The 22437-nt window shown below is 42.4% G+C and overlaps 1 pseudogene across 1 annotated transcript; it reads left to right on the forward strand.

The window, feature by feature from the left end:
- Positions 1 to 17924: 17924 nt before the first annotated feature.
- Positions 17925 to 18841, forward strand: LOC310780810 (annotated as a pseudogene). The gene has a single exon. The product of its transcript is annotated as an uncharacterized misc_RNA (transcript).
- The last annotated feature ends 3596 nt before the right edge of the window (positions 18842 to 22437 follow it).

Raw genomic sequence — 22437 nt, forward strand, 5'->3', positions numbered from 1 at the left:
ATTTAAATTCCATACACAGCGTTATACATAGCAAAAGCTTACAACATTGCAATAAAGATCCAATTGTCACAGAATCGGTGAGCAGACGGAAATCTCTCAACCATAGAGGTTAAGTAAAAACGCTGTCATGAGCTAATCTCACCCCATTTAGGCCCGTCTAGGTAAAACCCAATTTGGATCAGAAATCCACGGATGCAATCCAAATGGTTTCTTAATTTTTACAAGCAAGCAGTCAAGCATAGCAGTTTATTAAATAGCTGGATTTAAAATTAAAATGAAAAGAAAAATAACTAAGAAATCCTTTCAACTGACCTGAAAAAGAAGTTTTTAATCATACATGTATTTGGTTAATTCATAATCACAATTTTAATGTGTTCATTCCCCGAGACCAAAGCCTTGGCCCAATGAGATTCGAATCCTGGGGCCCTTCTTCTCACACCAAAGCCTTAAAATAAGTCCTCTCCTTCTCTGTGGGCATCGAGTTTATAATCCCAACTTTATTTCATAAAATATCAAATCCACTCAGTCAATCTGTAAGATATATAGTCACAATATGCATCAATGCAATACAATATAAAAAGTAATAGAAAAAATTAGTACTATTCTATAAGTAAACTGAATAGTATTCTAATACAAGTTAAATGATAAATACTTGCAATTAAGTGAATACTATAAACATAATATCAAAAAGCAACAAGAAGATTGAATAATGAGCAATAATAATCAAGCATCAAAGAAAAACATCACTCACTAGTTTCTTAAAAATATATATAGTACTGTGAACCTTCTCACAATGATTCTGCCTGCATGCTGCGGGCACCTTGTCCTCGTGGAATGTCCCCCCACTTTTGTTAATGTTCTCATAGCCATTTGTTTTAGAAAAACACCATAAACCTGTAATCTTTTCCAGACTTGTCCCCAAATTGACTGAGCAGAGACCATATATCCATTAAAGGTTAACAGACCATCCTTAGATAACAGTTTAAAAGGAGTCTTACTGATAACCAGAACCAAACCATCTGTTGAACCCATTATCTGACATCCTGGCGGAACATTAACCTCTTCATGGCCTTTCCTTGCAGAGAGGAAGTCCTCCCCTCACTGTGACCTCCAAGGAAGAAACATTATATTTCTCAATTTGAAATGATGTTTTCTATCAGTAGTGGTGTGATGAATGTAAGTGGGATGGTGTATGATTCCTGGTTATTGATGGACAGATTGATTTGGATATGCATTTTGTTGATTTTTGGTTTTGCAATGTTGATTGCATTTGTGATAGTTACAATATAAATATAGCATTCATAAAATGTATTTAAAAGGTGAGTGAATCATACTTTACTGTAAGGATGAAAACAAGCACAGAAATGCTTGTTGGCGACAGTGGCAGAAACTAATTCAGATTTTGTTTTACAATGATTACATTTGGGGTATTTGTATGTGAGTGAGTCCAAGTTTACAGTAGTGATGGGTGCTAAACAAAAACAGAAGTACTTGTTTGTGACGGTGGCAGAAGAGACTTCCCTGTTGGGTTTTGAGTCGGAGCTATGATTTAATTGTCCATTATGTCAAGTTGGATGTGATTGAGCATGAAGATGGTTTCTATTACCATGGGGATAAATACATGAAAAAGTAAAAATAAATGTATCGATCCATTTTGTCTTTGAGAGTGGCTGAGTGAGGCGTTCTGGACTCTGTGGAGAGACTGTCAAGTCTTAAAGTCTGAGTCAAAACTATGCTTTGATTGTCCATTATGTCAATTTGGGTGATTGAACATAATGGTGGCTTTTATTTCATCTGTAGTTAGGTTTGATGTCTGGTGGTTTGTTGTTCCAGTGAGCTGTGTAATCAATGTTTTCCAGTTTGATTGGGTTTCTAGAAGCATGATGAAAATAGGCAGTTGTGATGAATCACTGTCTGGATGCGTAAATTCATTGAGTGGTAGACAATAGTCTGTACAAAAGTAGTAACACAAATGAAAGAAGTTGAGGTAAAATGTAGGCACAGGGTAAAATAAAGGCCAGTACAAAGAGATGAAAGAAATTGATCTTAAAATTGCTGCAGAATGTAAAATACTTACTTGTTATATATGACGATTTTGAAGGCAGTGTGCAAGTGGGTGTTGAATGATAGTTTTGTGAATTGACCAGGTTCTTGAATGACTACGTTGAAATAGGTTTTGGAGTGGTTTTGCATGGAAAGATGTTTTAGAGTAACATTTAAAAGAGAAAAAACTGGAGCACATGAATCACTAATAAGAAGGGTTTGCAGGAGACAAGTTTTGTGAATTGACTGGGTTCTTGAATAACTGCATTGAAGTATGTTTTGGAGTGATCTCTGGTGAAGTGTTTGATTTCTGACAGTTCATGTATATATCCTTCGACTTGGAAGACATGTGCTCCAGTTTTTTCCCTTTTAATGTTCATGTTCTATGCTGAGACACACCGACCTGCTGTAGCGCAGTAGTCTTTTGAAGTAGTCTTTGGTGAAGTGTTTGATTTCTGTGCATTCATGAATGTATCCTTCTACTTCAAGTACTAGTAGAAAAATCTGTTATTTTGATGTGATTGAAATGTATATATGCAATAACTTTGTTAAATTAAAGCAGCTACAAGCACAATTTTTAATTGTTACTTGTACAGTCTAAATTTAATATCGATGCCTCACATCTTACCTCTAATAGTAGAGGAGACCAACACAGAGTAGTCTCGTTTGAAAGCCGAGTGAATCGACGAGTGTTATCTTGATGATTAGTCTGTCTGCTGGCCGACAACACCGGGGCAGATCAGGAAGCGAAATGAAACGGTTTGCGGCAGCCACTTCAGCCATAACTACAACATGACTTTCAAACAAACTATTGGAATATAACGAGAGATGTTCATGAGAGTAAAATCTCCTTTGATGTAGTAAGGAAAACCGTCCTTCTTGTTTTGGGTGTGTTGGTAGGCAGAGCAAAACTGTTTACAGCAGCTGTAACAGAGCCAAAAGAGCTGTCACTACTTTCTACTCTCGCAAACATCTCTCGTTATATTCTAACAGTTTGTTTGAAAGTCATTTTGTAATTTTGTGTTTATAGCCAAAGTGGCTGCCGCAAACCATTTAATTTCACTTCCTGATCTGCCCCGGTGTCGTCGGCCCGCAGACAGACTAATCAAGACAACACTTGTCGATTCACTCGGCTTTCAAGCAAGACTATTTGTCGTTGTTCTCCTAGTAAGTAAGTAAACCTTTATTTATATAGCGCTCTTCGTAGCACGAGTACACAGAGTGCTTCACAGAGGACCACATACAGTTTAAAACAAGTAATACAATTAAAACATCTCATATAATTAAAACATTATTAGGCTAGCAGAAAAATAGCTAAAATAAAGACAGACATTGCAAGCAGAAGAATGAAATAAATCAAAACAGTCGGTAAAATCTATGTATGGCCGAAAGCTTTTCTGAACAGGAATGTTTTTAATTGCTTTTTGAACACGAGTTCAGAGGAAGAGACGCTCAGGTCCAGAGGGAGAGTATTCCAGAGCCTTGGGGCCACCACCGCAAAGGCTCGATCACCCTTAGTTTTTAATCTAGTCCAGGGCACCGCCAGTAACTCCTGGTCGGACGACCTCGGAGACCGACTGGCCGAGTATGAATGGAGAAGCTCGGAGATGTAAACCGGGGTTTGTCCATGGAGGGCTCTATAAGTTAAGACCAGGACTTTAAACTGAATTCTGAAATTCACTGGGAGCCAGTGGAGAGAGGCTAGGATAGGGGTGATGTGGCAAGACTTTTTTGACCTGGTGAGCAATCTTGCAGTGTCATTTTGGACAAGTTGGAGCTGGTTTATGGATGATAGGTTAAGGCAGGTGAAAAGTGAGTTACAATAATCTTTTCTTTTATAATCTTATCTCTACTATTAGAGATAAGATGTGAGGCATCGATATTAAATTTAGACTGTTTAATAACAATCGAAAATCTTGCTCGTAGCTGCTTTAAAAAATACAATGTTGATTGTACATACCTGTTTTTTGCAAAAAGTGTTTGTATTGTAATTTGAAGTTTTTATATGAATTACACAAAAGATAAAAAAATATATCATTTCTACCTAGAAAGACCAAAGGTGGTTATTTTGACATCACTAAATTTCCCAGGTTGTAGACCTATTTTTTCACTTCATTTTTTACATTTTGGTATTTAAGTTTTTATTCAAAGAAGAACTCCTGCACACTGTCTGCACCCAGACATTTTTCGTTGGGTTTCACTTTTCAATTGTGCAAATATTACAGTCACTAAACTGTTTCCCTGTAATGCTCTGTAGATCTTGGATGTGCATGAGAAGCCTGGTGATGCCTCCTAAAGCAGACTGGACAGAGTGCTACAACATCAACTTCTCTATACAGAACCAGCTGCAGCTGACCATGGCCTCACCCACTGCCACATGTCTGTATGTTAACTACAAGACTTTATCCACTATCTTTCTCCTACTAATACTGTCTCCTACCACTACACCATTCCACTCCCCTCCAGTCTTTCTTTCCTTCAGCTGTCAGGCTGTTAAACACAGACAGTAGTCATTTTAAATGAATGCCTTCACTCATACAGTATGAGCGCACAACAGGCTGTACGTATCCTGTCTGTGACGAACAGGTTAGGCTTGCTCATACATATATATATATTTTATTTCTTATACATGTTCTCATGTCTTTACATATAGAAATATATGTATACTTTTTATTTCTTGTTCATGTTTATATGAGTCTGATCTGTTATCTCTGACATTATTTGTTTGTTTATTTGTTTGTTTATGTCATGTCATGCTGTTACGTTACGTCCTGTCATGTCTGAAGTTTGTAGCTCACTGTGAGCTTTGAAGGTATTGGGTAGGCTGTGAAACTGAATTGCCCTTCTGGGATTAATAAAAGTTGTCTGAAGTCTGAAGTCTGAAGTCTGAAGTCTATCCCTCCATTTTTCTCTCTCATTGTTCTCTCTCCCATTGTAGATGATAACGGAACGCTGAACTGCCAGCATTACTATGGCATTGGCCAGGAGGCCATGCTGGACAAGAAGGTGGGTGCTGTCATCCACGCCGTCAACCTCAGGAAGCTCCTGGGAGCCAAGTGCAGGACGATACGGGAGGAGATGAGAGCGAGGAGGTCAGTGGCATGTGTGGAAACATACACATGAGCAAAGTGCACACAGACCTACAGTACAGACAGACTGGATACTTGGTGAAAGAAGAGCGGCCAACTAAGAATCTTTCCCACTTCATACAACTGCTAATTTTTTTTACCTTTATTTATCCAGGGTAACCATATTGAGATTTCCATCTCTTTTTCAAGTGGGCCCTGCTCGCACTCACACACACATTAAGGGGTTAAGGGCCTTGCTCAAGGGCACCTCAGTGGTGGTAATGAGGGAGGGGCAAGTGCTGCTTTTCACACATGTTTTTCTAATTGACACTGTCTCTTTGTCTATATACTGTGTGTGTGGAGGTTTTCGATGAGATATCATACATTGAGGGAGAAACAGCCAGTGGAGGACACATTAATCTGTTAACTCATTCACCGCCAAAGACGTCTTTGACGTCTTATCAGAAATAGCCATCCACGCCAAAGACGTGTTTGACGTGTTTTTGTTTTTATGAGTGCAGCGCGTAGTTGAAACACTTACCCAGCCTCTGACATGTCATCTGGTCCCTATCCTCAAAGGGTAGCCGACAGCACGTTATCAAACACATACCGCAGCTGTTGTTTGAAACGAGGAAGGAGGAAAAGAGGAAAAACAGAGAAACGCGCTTCCTTGTACAGAGGAAAAAACGCCATTGAAACGCCTCTCAGCATCGGGATGCTGGTCACACCACCAGCATACCAGCATCATTGCATGCTGGTCACACCACCAGCATCATTGCATGCTGGTCACACCACCAGCATCCCATGCTGGTCACACCACCAGCATCCCATGCTGGTCACACCACCAGCATCCCATGCTGGTCACACCACCAGCATCCCATGCTGGGATGCTGGTACACCAGCATAACTTGTTGTGTTTTCAAAACACAACAAATTTACCAGCATCCCAGCATGCGATGCTGGGATGCTGGTACACCAGCATAAAAAGCTATGCTGGTGCATGCTGGTTTTTTCAGCAGGGCAGTGTCTGTGTCTCTGTCTTCCTCGAGGAAGATTTCGTTGGCTACTTTCAGTAGGTGAAAATCTTCGCCACAGGTGTTTGCTAATTCTTTCTGTTTTCCTACAGCGTTGTTGTGTGTTGTTGTTATGCCCAGTTTGCTTAGCCTTTTAAAAACTGCCTTCTTCGCTCCGCCATACTGTAGGACACTATCCACATAATATGCAAAGGCTGATAAGCGGGGTTGCCTTCCTCTCAAAGCTATCGCAGCAGCAGCACAAGTGACATGGGGAGACTGATTGGTGATTCGATCAAATATGGCAAATAGGAATGGTGACAGACGCTGGAGATCTAACAGCAAATTTGCAAATGAGAATGCCTTCAAATCATCTGCTGATGACTTAAACAGCATAAAACCGTGGTATGGGTTACAAAGTATTTTGCTCTCATCCTCGATGACTTGAAGGACATTTTCCATCAGTTCTCCAAATAGTTATTTGTGTCTGACTATCAGATTGGCTGCTGTTGTCCAATTTTCCCTTGTGATGTGTTCCACAATCCCTGCTGTGCTGTTGTCACACACTGTTGTTTTCCCCCTGATGTTAACCTGAAAGACAAACAAAGGGGTTTATTATTAAGTAACCATAACTGTCACTATGCATATTTAATTATAATGTATCAGCCTCTGATTCAGCTTTATTGGCAATGCATGTGGTCAAATAACAGGAATTTCACTCGTTGTTTTGTTGCTCACAATGCACTGACACAGAAAAGAGCTCCAAACCAGGACAAGGGGGGTGAACAGAGGCAAACATAAATATTTCCTACCATGCAAAGATATAGATACAGTACACACACACACACAGAGGTCACCCAGTGTGCCTTGACAATGTAAGTTGATCAAAGGCTAGCTCTGGCTCTTGGGGGGCCCACTATAGGAGATTAACATAGTAGAAGTGTGTGTGTGTGTGTGTGTGTGTGTGTGTGTGTGTGTGTGTGTGTGTGTGTGTGTGTGTGTGTGTGTGTGTGTGTGTGTGTGAGTGAGCGAGCGAGCACTGGGCAATTCGCGTTGTTGACTCTGCTTGTAACACTCTTCCCCCACCCTCAGCTACAGTGAGAGGATGGCCTGTGGCATGGTGAGATGAAAGTGAAGATTAGACCCTGCCAGATTACCAGGGTTATGTGTTTTATTATGTATTGTGTTATATGTACTAGCCAAACATTATCTCCATAGAGATAAGAGGGAATATAGCTAATCTCTGCCTAGTCACATAGATAGAAAAGCGACAACAGTCATGAACCAGATACAATTTAACCTTCCAAGGCAGCTGGATTAGCGCGAGTTGGCAGCATTAGATACAATTTGGAATAGTTTAACAATGCGAATTTACCTCCAACAGACTTCGCCGTGCAGGCATCCCAGTGGTTGGCTTCGACAGCCTACGCGTTGGAGTCGTTGTAGGGGTGTGAGCTGGGGTCTGAGCTGGTGTGGCAGGTTTCGGTTTTTTAATACTCCTTGGTGTTTTCGAAGGTGTAGGCTCTCTGTCCCGTTTATCTGACCTCGCGGATCCAGCTGCATCGGCACTGTCATTAGGTAACGTCCGTGTTTCTACCGTTGAAGTAGCGTTAGATGTTTCTGGAGGTCTTCTTTCTTTCTCCTCTCCTTCCCAGCGTCTTAAAATGGAAAAATCGTCTTCTATTCTTGCCAGCAAGCGAAGACACGTCCGACACATCCGACACGATAGTGAGGGGTCATTAAATAGTGTTAAACCTAATGCTATCAGGCGTTCGTTAACACTTTTTTCGCTGGCGACCTTCTTATCAAATATTTTCTTCGTATGCGATAAAGTGCCTTTTATGCGCAAATTCACGTTACAAAAACGGCAAAAATCTCCGACCTCCATGCTAACTATATTGTGCTCTCAACTTTCGATGGTAAATTGTAGTTCTGTTTACGTTGTCCTCTCCGGCGCATCAGCCACTACGTCATGAAGGCAAGTCGATCTGATTGGTTGGCGTTGGCACGCCCAGACAGTGACAGACGGACGGTCCATCCAATCACCTGCCAAGTAGCTTGAAAAAAGTGACCGCCCTCTTCAGCAGGGTAGCTTGACCAAATCCAGATGGATGTCGTTTGTGAAACAGAATGTGAAGCAAACTCATCAATCTGGCAGCGTCAGGTTAGGATTCTTCTGCAAAGAAAAGGAAATAGATGTAGCTTCAAACTTAAAAACTGTTGAGATTGACATACAGTGTCATGCTGCTTGTCACTATATGTCAATCTTAACTGCCTAAATCAGTGGTTATCAAAGTGGGGTCCGGGTAGTGGTTAGGGTTAGGGTTAGTAGTGGGTAGTGGTGGGCGATATATCAAATATATTCCATGTATCACGGCTTGTGCCACGTGCGATGTAGTAAATTACTCTTATGGTGAACATAGAGTATAATTGTCACGCAATTGTTTATAAGCCGCCGGTATGAATCACTTCACCTTTCCTCGTCAGCTCTCTCCCTCACACTCAGACAGGGAGGGGGGAATCACATGCATAGTCATACGTCAAACGTATGTAATGTAAGTAATATATGAAGGAGAAGAAAAGCCAGCACTCTCAAAAATGTCCTTTTGTTAATTTAATTGAAGCAGATGGCAGGTACAAACGTTTCGACAGAAGTCTTCCTCAGTGTACAAAGAACCAGGAAATGATAGACCCTTATATACTGTCTGTTACTTCCTACTTCAGCTTTTCAAAATAAAATAAAATAAAATAAAAACTTAACAAGTCATATATAGATAAACACAGTAAAGTAAATAAAGTGTCTATGGAAATAACAAAGTAAGATAGAAACCTATAACGCACAGTAAAGTAGATAAAGTGCATGAGCAAACAATACAATAAAGACAAAATCCAGATCATAAAGCACAGTGAAGTAGATAAAGTGCATGAGCAAACAATACAATAAAGGCAAAGATCAGATCATAAAGCACAGTGAAGTAGATAAAGTGCATATGAAAAAAATACAAGAAGTCAATAAAAATACTAGATCCTAAAGCACAGTCAAATAAATAAAGTGCATATGGAGACCAAGACTAATAGAACATAGGTAATGAAAATATATAACATTACCTAGACAATAAATAGATAACTATCAAAAATACAAAATTCATAAAAAACATCCCAGTAATAACTCCTCATTAAGTCCTTTAGGAAACTCAGTCTGTAGTTGGTGTATCCAAAAGGCTTCTCTCTGTAACAGAGCTCTATCACGGTTGCCTCCCCTACGAGGTGTACCTACCATCTCAATACCCTGGAATCTAAGTGTACAAACATCGTGACCTGCTTCATTAAAGTGGCGAGCAACAGGGGATTTAACATCCTTGTTCCTGATGCTACTTTTGTTCAGAGAAGCGTGTTTTAAGTTCTCTTATAGTTTTGCCAACATAACAAAGGCCACAAGGGCACTTAAGGAGATAAACTACAAATGTGGATTTGCATGTAATTCTGTTTCTCACACGTAGTTTCTGTCCAGAGTGAGGGTGTACAAAAAACTCACCTTTGATCATAGCGTTACATTGAACACACTGACGGCACGGAAAATTACCACCAGGTAAAGAATCTAAAAAATGTTCAGGTTTCTTAAAACAATCCGCTGTCACCAATTTATCACTCAAATTACATCAGGCTTTCTACATGGGTTTGTCTTTGTTTTACTGTTAAAATCCAAGCACACATGGGTGGCATAGGTGACAACGACAATTTCAATATGATTTAAACTTTCTATCTGTAGACATCTGATGATAAACTTACATCTCTGGCTGAGGAACTCTCTGATGCTGCCTCATCAGTTATACGTCGCTTGGGAGTTATTGTCGCTTCACTGTCACTGCTACTCATTGACATCGACAGGTTATTCCCATGGGATGACTGTGGCGTTGATTGAGATGTATCTGAAACTAAGAACAAAATATATACAGTAACAGGGATGCAAACTAGTCACCTTTTTATCCTAAAGTAGGACACATGATTTATGGTGGTTTTGTCTGCCCTATAGGTTGTGTGTTTGGTCACCTTTTTCACCTCAAGTTTGCATCCCTGAATAAACAAAGATAAAAAGGCAGTGACTGTCCAGTTCAATTACCAAAGGAAGGTGACAGTCAAAAAGAGCATCCGGGGCACTGATATATTAAATCCTTTAATTTAGCAGGGATAACCAATGTGTTTCAACTCATATATTCCCAGATGAAGACTGCTGTTAAACAAACCGCCCTGTTTCACCCAAAAACAAAAAAATATGCCCCATTTGTGCTACTAGTGCAGTCCATTGGAAACATCATCGTCAATAACAGGCCGAGCACTGCTCATTCAAACAAAAATTCCTGCGTCCACAGCAACACACCCACAAAGTGTGAAGTTGATGTGTTTGATGATCGGCTGTCTAGAAAATCAAAGGACGGACAGAGACATCACTCAATTCCCACTTCAAGATAAACCAGTTTCCATATCAGGTGTCTTAATATTTCATATGCTAATCTTAAAACTGGATAATGATGTCAATAGATGCATCTGAAATAAGCAATGCTATTAATGCAACATAAACGTAAGCTATCCAACTATAATCAGGAATCTATGTCTGTCCGTCTGTTGATTCTCTCAAACGGCATTCATCTGATCGACTTCACACTTGATGAGTGTTGTGAGAACCCAATTAAGTGCAGTGTCAACTGAAGTTGTTTGGATGAGTAGTTCTTGAGTAAGCTGTAAGCGGCCCGCTCTGGACATGCATGTGAATGGTCGCACGCAGTTGTCAAGAAAGCTGCACTACAGGCATGACAGGCATGTTTTAAACGGGCAGTGCACTATTTATTTATTTTTAATTTACCATGGTCATCGCTGTCCTTGATCACAAAGCAAAGCCCTGGAGCCGTGGATAATTCTGTGAAGACGTTTTCATCCACTTCAATGCCACCATCATCTTCCACATGTATCTTGTTCACAGGGATGGAAAACTGCTGTCTCACTAAGGGACGAGGTTAAAACATTAACATGGCAAATTGTTTAAATTGTAAAATATTACAACCACTCAGTCTGTATTACTGGTTAGTCATATACCAAGTGGGACAATTTACCTTGAGAAATGAATTCTTCAAAATCAGCAGCTTGTAATTTTATGTATTTCCTGCGGTTTTGATATTGCACCTTAATGATCATGTTGGCTATAACATGAGCCTGTGGACAAAGAGGGAAACACTTTTCTTAGATATCCTAGTCTTTTAATAGCCTAAATAACAAATACAAAAGTTACACCACACTCTAATCCTCTTGATGGACTAAAATATACTTTTTGGAACTGAAGTCCATCGGTATGATGATTCTCTGCCTGACAGGTCTGGGCTCTCAATATAAACAGTGCGTATAGGAGCTGAGTATGAGGCTCATGCACAACATTTCAAGTGGAAATTCTACACAGTATAATATGTATATAATACCCCTGAACTTTCTGGTCTTCACACTTGATGAGTGATAGCTTTGTATCAGGGTTCCTATACACCTTTTCAATCCAAGTGCCACAAACACCATGTAGCCCACTGCAGAGTGGTGTGCAGGGTTTTTCCTGGCTCAAAATGAGGCAGCGCTGGTACTAGAGCCCGACCAATATGGGATTTTTCAGACAGATACAGATTTTAGTGGGGGAAAATTCACAGATTACAGATAGGCAGCCGATGGCGTTTTTATTTTATTTTATGAAAATATATGTTCTCGATGTGGATTGTGCACCGATTTGACTATGCAAAGGGACTCAGAAGTCTGCCTTTTTTTAAACAAATTACTTTATTAAAGAATATTTAACAGTAAATTGTCAACACATCGGCTTAATGCCACAATTATAAATGACAAATCCACTGAGTGCAACGCTTGTTGGAAAACTGTTTTCCATTAAATCAGCTGGGTCAGAGTTAGGTCAAGGGCTGGAGGTGGGACGGAATTGACGGAGGTGGCTGCCTCACAATTCTCTATGCAGGACAAACCATGGTGTGTGAACATACAGCCTTATGGCACTTTGGGCAATGTTTTGGGGGTACCTCAACTAGGGGTGAGTGATATGACAAAAATGTCATATCACGATTCTTTTTCATCTTGGTTTTTAAGACTATTTTGCAATTTACTGAACAGTACAAGTAATTTCAGGCTTTGTACAGTCATGAACACCCTGGAAAAGCTCAATTTAAAATACAATTCCCACGCCCTGGAAAAGTTATAGAAAGTTTGGGAAAAGTCATAGAAATTAGTTTCATAAATATTTTCATGTGGTTAATTTTTTATGCTGAGTTTACAATAATTCATGTTTGTTTACCAAACTTTTATCTTGGGACCCAAAAGATAAATTTTGTGTCTGCCTGGGGCAAAAAAAACAACAATGTAATGAGTTGCGATGACGACCAGTTGGCGACCCACCCCCCATGGGTCTGCGACCCAAATTGGGTCCTGACCCATAGTTAATTATCATTAATTAACTTGTTCAAAGATGCCAGCCTGCTACGTTAAGTGTGTGTGAGTGTTCACATCACAAGTCAAACCAACTCCTCCTCTGTGTTGTGAAGGGGGGGGGGACTTTGGCGTCATCTTTCAGACATAGAATTGCAACTGATAGAATGTGCGATCTAAGATCGTCATATCGCCCACCCCTAACCTCAACAACACAGCTAATTGTTTCAACATAGAAAATGGGCCTACCTCTAACTAGGGTAGGGTCATGCTCTTTTTTTTATCCAGTCACTTTCAAATCCAGACGTGTGGCAAACCTGAAAGTTATTAAAGTAAATACGCAGATGAAAGCTCGGGTGAACGATATTTTAGCTTCAAATATGGAAGTCTCCACTGTGTTGTACCTCTCCTCCTCGCTCCTCCTTCTCGTCTCTGCTCCTCCCTCTTGCTTCAGCCTCTCCTGTCTTCTTCAGAGCCAGCTCAGTTGCTTACTGATCAAAGGTCACCTGGAAAAAAACACACACACACACACACACACACACACACACACACACACACACACACACACACACACACACACACACACAAAGATGCATCTAAACATGATTTTGATTATAAGGTGCAAAAAAGAAAGGTCCAAGTCACTATTCTGGCAGAAAGTGAAAAGCCTTTATTTGGATGGCTATTTCATTATGAAATGTTTAAAAACAGTGCATGTTAAATAAGCTGGGACATGACGCATGTGTAGCGGCACAAACAGCTATGCGTGGGTCATGTCCCCGCTCTTTTAACATGCACTAGCTATGTTTTAAACCTTACATAATGAAATAGCGATCCAAATAAAGGTTGTTTACTTTCTGCCAGAAGAGTGCCATGGACCTTTCTTTTTGAACCTTTGTAATCCTCACCAAAGAGCACCTTAATTTTATTGTGCCCAAATATGGCAGCTTTTACATACGCTAAATTGAAGTAGTTTTCTTATTTGGCCCAGTGTACATTTCAAAAGCATTGCATTTATGTCTGCATCTGCCAGTGGGCCATCATGATAAGAAATAAATATGTAGATCATCCCTCTATCTGAACAGTATTGTTCAGTTCAACAAAGTAGCTTGACAACAACATAACTATAATTCTGTGTATTGGATCTGAACGTTTTCCCTACTTTTCAAATTGCCAAAGTACTCAAGACCTGGAAATAATTATTTTCATTTGCAATACTTTCCCAGACCTGCATAGGTAGGAAGCCTGCTGTATCCTGTCAAACAAAGACACTGAAACTGAAAATGGTCATTTTATGTCAGCTTCCCCGTTATGACAAATTCCCAAGCTTGACTAAGTAGTAGTCAAATGCAGTCCATTTACGATTTCACCATAAGTCTTTATTTTTTCTAGTTGTAATGCGCGTTTTTGTTTTCTCTGAATAGCTTGTCATGTATGATTAATTAAAGGGCCAATACTGCGATGTAGCACTAGCTCTATTGCAGCGGATTGGGTGTGCTTGCTTTAGCCCGTCCGCGCGCAACGTTGCAGACAGAGTAGGAAGGCTGATGGGACGCGAGTCGGGGTCTTAATTGGCCTCGGCTGGGTCTACTGGGCGAGGGTGTATGATGTTGAGAGACCCGAAACACCTTACGACCCCAGATAACATCACTGATGACGCGTCCTAGCGCATGCTGCAGTATGTATTTTAAAACAAAGGATAATTCTTTTTTTTTTTTACAACCTGGACCTTATTTCCAGCTTCTATTATGATTTTTAACTCACCCTGATAAGTCCAGTTTGACATGCATGAAATGAAACTATATGCTTTGAGCTGCGGGGAGGGGGGACAGGAGCTATCTCTAATGTAGGCGCTATAAGCTATAGCTTCAGCCTACACCTTTTCGGTCTAACAGCCTTGTGCTGCTTTGTTTGTACTTTTTTTATTTATTTTTTTATTTTATGAAATGTTTTAATTGCCCATGACCGAAATAAATAAATAAATAATGTGATGGACAGCAAACACAGCAAGTGTGAGCAATAAGGATATGAGCCGCTCTGTCAGAAAATAAGCCCTGTATTCCTAGTTTCCAGGTCACAGCTCAAAGCATATTGTTTCAGTGCATGTATATCAAACTCAACTTATCAGGGTGAGGTAAAATCATAATTAAAGCTGGAAATAAGGTCCAGGTTGTAAAAAAAAAAAAAAAGGAGGCTGAATTCTCCTTTAACAGGGGTCCCAACATGTGGACCTATCCTCAATCGATATTGAAATAAACAGTCTTCTGCAATAGCATTTACCAATCTCACTTAATGATGCTGCCTTTGCATAGTCTCAAAAGCCCTTTTCCCACATGCGCTTTGTACCGCAAAATGACCGGAACGTGGTCTAATGCCTGCATGTGGGAAAGGCGCCGTGCCGGTATAAGCGCGACCCCGTCATCGCCGACATTTCACCAGTTTCGAGCCAGTCAGAAGAGCGGTATGCTCTTAAGGGGACGCAAGTGGAAACGGGTCCAGTCATTTTCCGCGACAGCGGTCCTTCAATCATGGGGGAGGTGTAGCCTACACACGTTGCTTAATGTTCCAGCGGGCATAATCTAATCATTCGCGCACATTAAAGCAAACTGGCGAAATGATCTTGTGATAGCCTAATAAGAGCGGTATGTCAGCTTGCTGATTTCCGAAGGCAACCCCGGACACATCAAACGAAGCCAGTCTGTAAAAAGTGCTTCAACGCGACGCAGGTGAACGGGTAAACATCGAACCAGCAACTATTTCTCTCAGACATGGATCCCAACTTCTTCAAAGTGCATCATCTAATCATTCGCGCACATCAAAGCAAACTACTTCCACATTTCGCTTTGTGCATTTGCTTTCTCTACATACATACAAGCGTTGAGCAGCTTGCAAGCCTCTGCCATTCTCGCTGTGTCTGTCCGTGGCTGCTGCTCTCGAGCAGAGAGGGGAGGGGGTAAATCGGCTGTGTTTATTACGCTGGCGGCTTGACGCTGCTCTTAAGTCAAACGAGTGTGATTTATTGTGTGACAACTGACAAGCGAACTTATTTCGAGTTTTGCCAACCCCCCAAATAAGCTCCCCCCTCCCCCCGCCCCCCAACATACAGGCAAATTCGCTGATAGATTCCCACATGAAATGTGGCTGGGCTCTAAACATGGGATTCCCTCTTCTATTACAATTACAGGACAATTCATTATTCTGCACAATTCATACAGGGCTCCTTCACAACTGAAGCATTCCCGAATGACTAACAATACACTTTTATATATCTATCATTGCATGGCTATTGGTTAGCATTGTGGCTACTTTAGAGGTAAGAGAAAAACAAACACAAGCTTACCTTCAGTTTTAATGTCCAGTCCAATGGTGTTGGTTGCTACAAATCAAGAGATACATGAAATTAATTAAAACATTTTTGAAGAGATGCAATTGAAGGCTAATAATTAACGTTATTACTGCCTGGCCATGCGCCATAATGTTAGTGGACGCTAAACGTAGCTGCTATCAATATGCCGGAAGTGGTCCTCCTCACGTTTTAACGTTAAAACTAACGATACACGCATGTCTTAAAAAGTGTATTTCCCCATTTTCTATCAGGACTTATTACCACTTGGACACGTTTTAACCCACCATAACAAATGCACAATAACGTGAGCCAGGCTCACACAGCAGCAGCTCAGGTAGCTAGCGTGAGCTAGTTACTAGCTGATCGGCCAGCTAATAGCCGCCAAGCAGTCCTCTCGTTTAAATGTTAAAACTACATTTGTGTCTTAAAAAGTATATTTTGCCGTTTTCTATCAGGACTAGTTAAATGACTAGGCAACGCTATCTCACTGTTATATCGCCTACTAGTAAATAACGTTAACGTTAGCGTATTGTTTTGATTTGAACCCGGGGGCTGACTGCCTAGTATGTGACATTGCACACAGAGCTAAACGAGCTAACGTTATTTAACGTTAGTCCGATTAGGTAGATAGATGCGCCGGGAAAAACAAGGGAAATGTGCTTTATAGTCGCAATGGCCAACTTATTCGAAGAAAACATGGCTCATGGTTAGCTTTAGCCCATAAGGTCTAACGTTAGCTAGCCAGCTAACCTGTAGCCTGCTAGCTACATGTTCTGAATCAGAGTGCCAGAAATGTTGGCGGCAATTCGTTAGTAATGCTTCGAGTTTTCCATTCTGTCTCACAATTTTGGAACAGCAAGCCAACAAAAGACAAAAATGCAATAAATGACATGGCATGACAAGATTTTTTACTTACTAGTTTATCCCAGAGGTGTAGTAGGCTATCCTTTTGATGTGACACGAGACACGAGGCTAGATGCGATGGGGCTTTGCAGGAATTGCAAATGGATGCTCTGTGAATTCTTCCAGAAGCCTATGGACACGCCTACCAAATGCCCGGATGTTTAAAGTATTTCTGATAGTGTCAAACTATGCTGTCTACGGTGTTAAATACAATCAACTCTGTATTTTAACACTGCAAATGTTGTGGTTCCACTAGTACAGAGTTAATTCTAACCAAATCAACACCACAACCTCAACACTTCACTCTAAACTGGCCTAACACCTGAATTTTATCTCTAGTGAATTTGGTGTGTATATATATATAGATATATAGATATATATATATATAGATAGATAGATAGATAGATAGATAGATAGATAGATAGATTTGACGGCACGGTGGCTCAGTGGTTAACACTGTTGCCTCACAGCAAGAAGGTCCCGGGTTCGAACCCCGGTCCGTCCCAGGTCCTTTCTGTGTGGAGTTTGCATGTTCTCCCCGTGTCCGTATGGGTTTTCTCCGGGTGCTCCGGTTTCCTCCCACCATCAAGAAAGACATGTATGTTAGGGTTAATACTCCTGTCAGTGCCCCTGACCAAGGTACTGGCAAAAGAACTGGAGTTGGTCCCCGGGCGCTGCACAGTGGCTGCCCACTGCTCCTAGTTCTAGGAAGGTTCCTAGTAGAGGATGGGTCAAATGCAGAGGATGAATTTCCCCAAGGGGATAAATAAAGGATAACTTAACTTAACTTAACTTAACTTGATAGATAGATACACACACACATAGAGAGAGATACTCTGAATGTGGGCCTACATCTGTCAGGATACAGATCACATCATTTGTCAGTGAAACGTTATGTCACATAACCTATAACCTCAGTATCTCAGTAAACCGGTTCCAGCAGCTGCTCCGTGTCTGACTTCCCTAGAGCTGTACCCAAAATCCAGCAGTTTGTGGAAGTGGTGGTCCCGCAACATGTTGAAGTATGTACAAAACCAGCACACATTGTATACATGTATGTTGTTATAGGCTACGCCTTATGATTAAATGCTCATCTCTTTTGGCTCTCTCTCCATCATCAATCAGGACCTGGTTACTGACCTTGGCCCCCATTACATGAACCCACAGCACACCAAGTTCACAGTCACCAACAGTGTCCTTGCCTGTCTGTGGACCCTGGCCAACCAGGAATCCTATCTAGGCATTGCAGACCGCTTCAACATTACAAAATCCACCGTCTCACTCCATATCCATGAATTCTGCACTCTTGTGAACACCCACCCATTACTTGGCCCACTGATCAAGCTCTGCAAAATTCAGAGCTAGGTTTCCGAGCTGCAGGATTTCCAAACACTGTCTGTGCTGTCAATGGATGCCATATCCCCATCGTGAAACCACACTGCAATAACCAAATAGCATTTCTCAATAGAAAGCAGTTCTATTCCGTCCTCCTCACAGGATTCTGTGACAGCTAGCGCCGGTTCTGCCATGTCAAAGCAGGTGACCCTGGCAGTTGGCATGATGCGCGGGCATTCCGCACGTCCATTGTTGGCTTACAGCTGGAGCAGGATCCCCTTTCCGTGGTGCCAGAGGGAATGTATATCATCGGAGACTCTGCATATCCCCTATTACCCCAACTGATGAAGCCATACAGGGATAACGGCCATCTAACTGGCAGGCAGAGACGGTTCAACCAGAAGCTGAACACAGCCCGTGTGGTCATTGAGCATGCCTTTGGAATCTTAAAAACAAAGTTCCGGAGGCTCAAATGCCTATACCTGAAAGACATTGGGAACATTAGTTCAGCAGTCACCGCCTGCTGTATCCTGTACAACATCTGCTTGAGGCCTGATGACGTTGAGGATGACCCTGATGAAGATCAGGTTGATCATGACCCTGACCCTGACCCTCATCCACCCCGAGATGCAAATCACTACAGATATTTCATTTCTGGCCTCTTGTAGACATACAACACACACACACACACACACACACATACACACACACACACACACACACACGGGATGCATGATGATCAATATCAGCAGATTATATTTTTTCGGCACTTGTGAAAAAGTCACAAAAATAGGGCATCTTTTAGTACCTCAGTTGGAGTAGTTTTCCTATTTTGCCCAGTGAATGAACATTTTTGAATCTTTGTTTCTATTCTGTATTGTGCATCCTTAACTTTTTTGTGGGCTGGTGGGTGTTATCCCACAGGGTGATGTGATGCACTTTAAAGAATATCCACATGACAGGTGTATTGTATGCATTGCCTCCTGTGGATAGTGCCTCTCCATCATCAAGACTCCTGCTGTGCCTCCAAGTGGCAGCTCATGGAAACTGGGCATTTCAAACCCCAGGCTAAATCAGCAGGGGATCTCGGAGTATTAGTGGTCCCCAGAGGTGGGCTACTGTTTCACTTCCAAAGTGGCCAACCAACCACTGCCTCAGTACCTTTTAGGCTAACATTTAGTGTTGAACCCATGATATTCCTTTTGGGATTAGCCAAAAGAATAAAAGCCCTCACATTGTTCCACGAAAAGTTTAAAGAATGACAAATACTGTGTAAACTGAATCATTTATTTATTTTTCATTATATCGATAAGCGTTGCCTGCTGGCTGATGACTTGGGTCATTTGGTTTGAAAGGGTTGCGAGACTGGTCAACAGCTTTTGCTCAAAGCGCCTTCTCTTCCTCTCTTTCAGCCTCCTCCAGCGCTCCTGGTCTGGTCGCACCAGGGACTCCAGCACAGCAGTCCTCCTCTCTGCATGAGTCTCATACGTGTCGTAGAAGTTGCTGGAGGACACTCGCCTCCGTGAGCGGGCTCCAGGTGCACTCTGTGAGGTGCTTGGCAGGGTGGTGGAGCGACCAGGCTGTAGGGTGAAGGTGCTTGGCAGGGTGGTGGAGCGACCAGGCTTTAGGGTGGAGGTGCTTGGCAGGGTGGTGGAGCGACCAGGCTGTAGGGTGGAGGTGCTTGGCAGGGTGGTGGAGGGACCAGGCTGCTCCTCTGAGAGGGAAGGGGTCACCGACCTGAGCCCCAGCATGGATTGGATGGGGTTTTTGCGGGGAATAGAGGGGTCTCCCTGATGGTGCCTGGCAGGTCCTCCCCAACCCCACATTTCCCAAACAGGTCATCCATTATCTGAGGAAGTAAAAATAGCTGAAAAGAATATTCTCACAGTAAATACGTAGTCTCACCGGATTTACAAGACTATAATACAGTAAACAGAGCACAATACAGTAAACACACGCCTTACTTGCACATTTAAGGACAAATTTGATTCACCACATAGTACTCCCATGTCACCGTCTCCTCTCCTGTTGACCGACACCTATCTTTAGCTCGCTTGTAGGTGGTAAGGAGATTGCCAAGCTTCTTCCTTAGCTTATCTGCAGAAAAGGCATAACCTTTTCTAGTGAAATCCTGGTCCATTTTTTTGTAGAACCCGATTTTATTGCGGAGGTAGAGGTGTTTGTTGGCTCGTGTCAAGTCCAATAGTAGCAGTATGATGTTATTGGTGAAATCTATTAACACGTTCACTGCCGTCGACGAGTTAACTCGTCAAAAAAAAAAAAACGGTTGACTGCCGTCGACGAGTTAACTCGTCAAAAAAAAAAAAAAAAAAATTGACGGTGGGACGTGGATCAAACCCTTTTACATCTCCTATAAAAATATGGGAGCTATTGAATGTGTATAACCTATTTTACCGACCCACTAAGTGGCGACAGTGCTCTCCAGACTAGAGCAAGCCAAGCAAAAAACAGCAGGGAAAAGCGTGAGGAAACCATTCTCATAGAATGGTTTGGCGAAAACGCTTTCGCGCTGGCGCACAACGGTGGCGCACAACGGTGGGGGATTCCAAAAATAGACTGGGTGCAACACACTTTGAAACACGCAGCATAAAGCCCAGAATCGCACGCAGCTTCATCCCAGCTCTCAACCGAAACCCCAAGAAACGAACGAGCCCCATCCAGACTCGCCCGACGAGGGGCCGCCAGGCAGCAGAGACTCGCTTGTGACACAGGCTGCAGCCACCAGAGACACACCCACGGAGGGAGGAGTTTGAAGGAGAGGGGGGTGGGGGTGCTGTTATGGAGGAAATTACTGTTCAGAACTATTGTTTAGATGTCTGATGTCTTACTGATGCCAAAAATAAATGGTTAAAGTGACTGTTCTATCGAATTTCACAAAAATGCATTTTTCTCAGCTTCCCTTCTCAGACGCTGAAACCATGCTATATTCAACTGCTAATGCCTACATAACAGAACATGATAAAAACTAACTCTTTTAGACAGAGAAAGCACACATTCTATTAGTTATTTTGAGATATTTTGTGTTCACAAAGTCCTAGCAGAAAATAATCCTCGGCTCTTGAAAGATGAGCCAGAATCCTCAAAAAAAAACCTTGGCAGAAGCTACCTACAGTATTGAAAAAACTGTTGGCAGTTGTTGTGATCGACACATTATGGACTGTACTGTATTACTTATATGTTTGAATGTGGGACATTTGAGTGTATTGCCTGTGTTTGGATATGGCCTCACATTCGGGGTGAAGCTGGAGGGAGAACCAAATGGCTGGGTCACACCCTCCAGATACCAGCACAGCTGGGGGCCGAGCCTCAAAGGATTCCGGCCATTGTTTTATCTCTAAGGGTAATCAAGCCATAAAACCCCCTTTTTCCTTGCCTCACCTTACAGAATGGGCACAGTCCAGCTCACAGAGCGCTATCATTGGCCAGAACCATCACAAAAGACACATGAGAGGCCAATGAGAACCCTTCGTGATTTTCCCCAGACAGTACCAAAACTGTTGGAAAACAGTTTTAACTTGAGTCTCAACTAAGCTTGAACCAGGGGTTGGAGGGGCCAGAGAAGCCGGCTCCCCTCCCCCGCTCGCTGCACCCCCTGAACAAAGGCCTAACCAGGCCTGACCACAGCCACCAGAGGCCAGGGTGAACCGCGCAGCAGGCCCAGGGATCGCCTACCAAGGCCGTAAGTCCCACCAGACATAGCATGCTTACACTGAGATAGTTATACTTAATCTCAGTTAATTTAAGTCGTTTTAGTGTTATAAGTCGCCGGGGAAAGCCCCCTCGCGCTTCCAGACGTGCCACAGCCTGGCATAACGGCAGCTGTTGACCAAGCTTCCAGGCAAGAACGCCTGACTGACGACCCTCCCCGCGCACCGCACGTGCAGGAGAAGAAGAAGAAAGCCACACCGCAGCAGGGCAAACCAACGGCTGCAGAAAGACACACCGTGGCGGGCATCCACACAGCCGCAGCACTCCTTCGACTCAACCAGCAGAGAGACTGCACGTCCACCCCCGGCATCGTCGACCCCCATCAGACGTCCGCTGCATGCTTGCCCAGGCCAGATCGCACGTCGGCCCCGACGTCAACTCAGCCAAACCTCGAACCTCCTCCTCAACTCAACCAAACCTACAGCGCACAGGACAGCCGTGCCAACAACGGAACGATTCACTTAGCAGAGTGAATCCGCGTGAGAGTTTATGGTTTAATGGTTCTGGGCAGTTAGGGTTAAAATGCATTACCATG

This window comes from Poromitra crassiceps (genome assembly GCF_964638095.1).
Source record: "Poromitra crassiceps genome assembly, chromosome: 8".
NCBI classification, from domain to species: Eukaryota; Metazoa; Chordata; class Actinopteri; order Beryciformes; family Melamphaidae; genus Poromitra; species Poromitra crassiceps.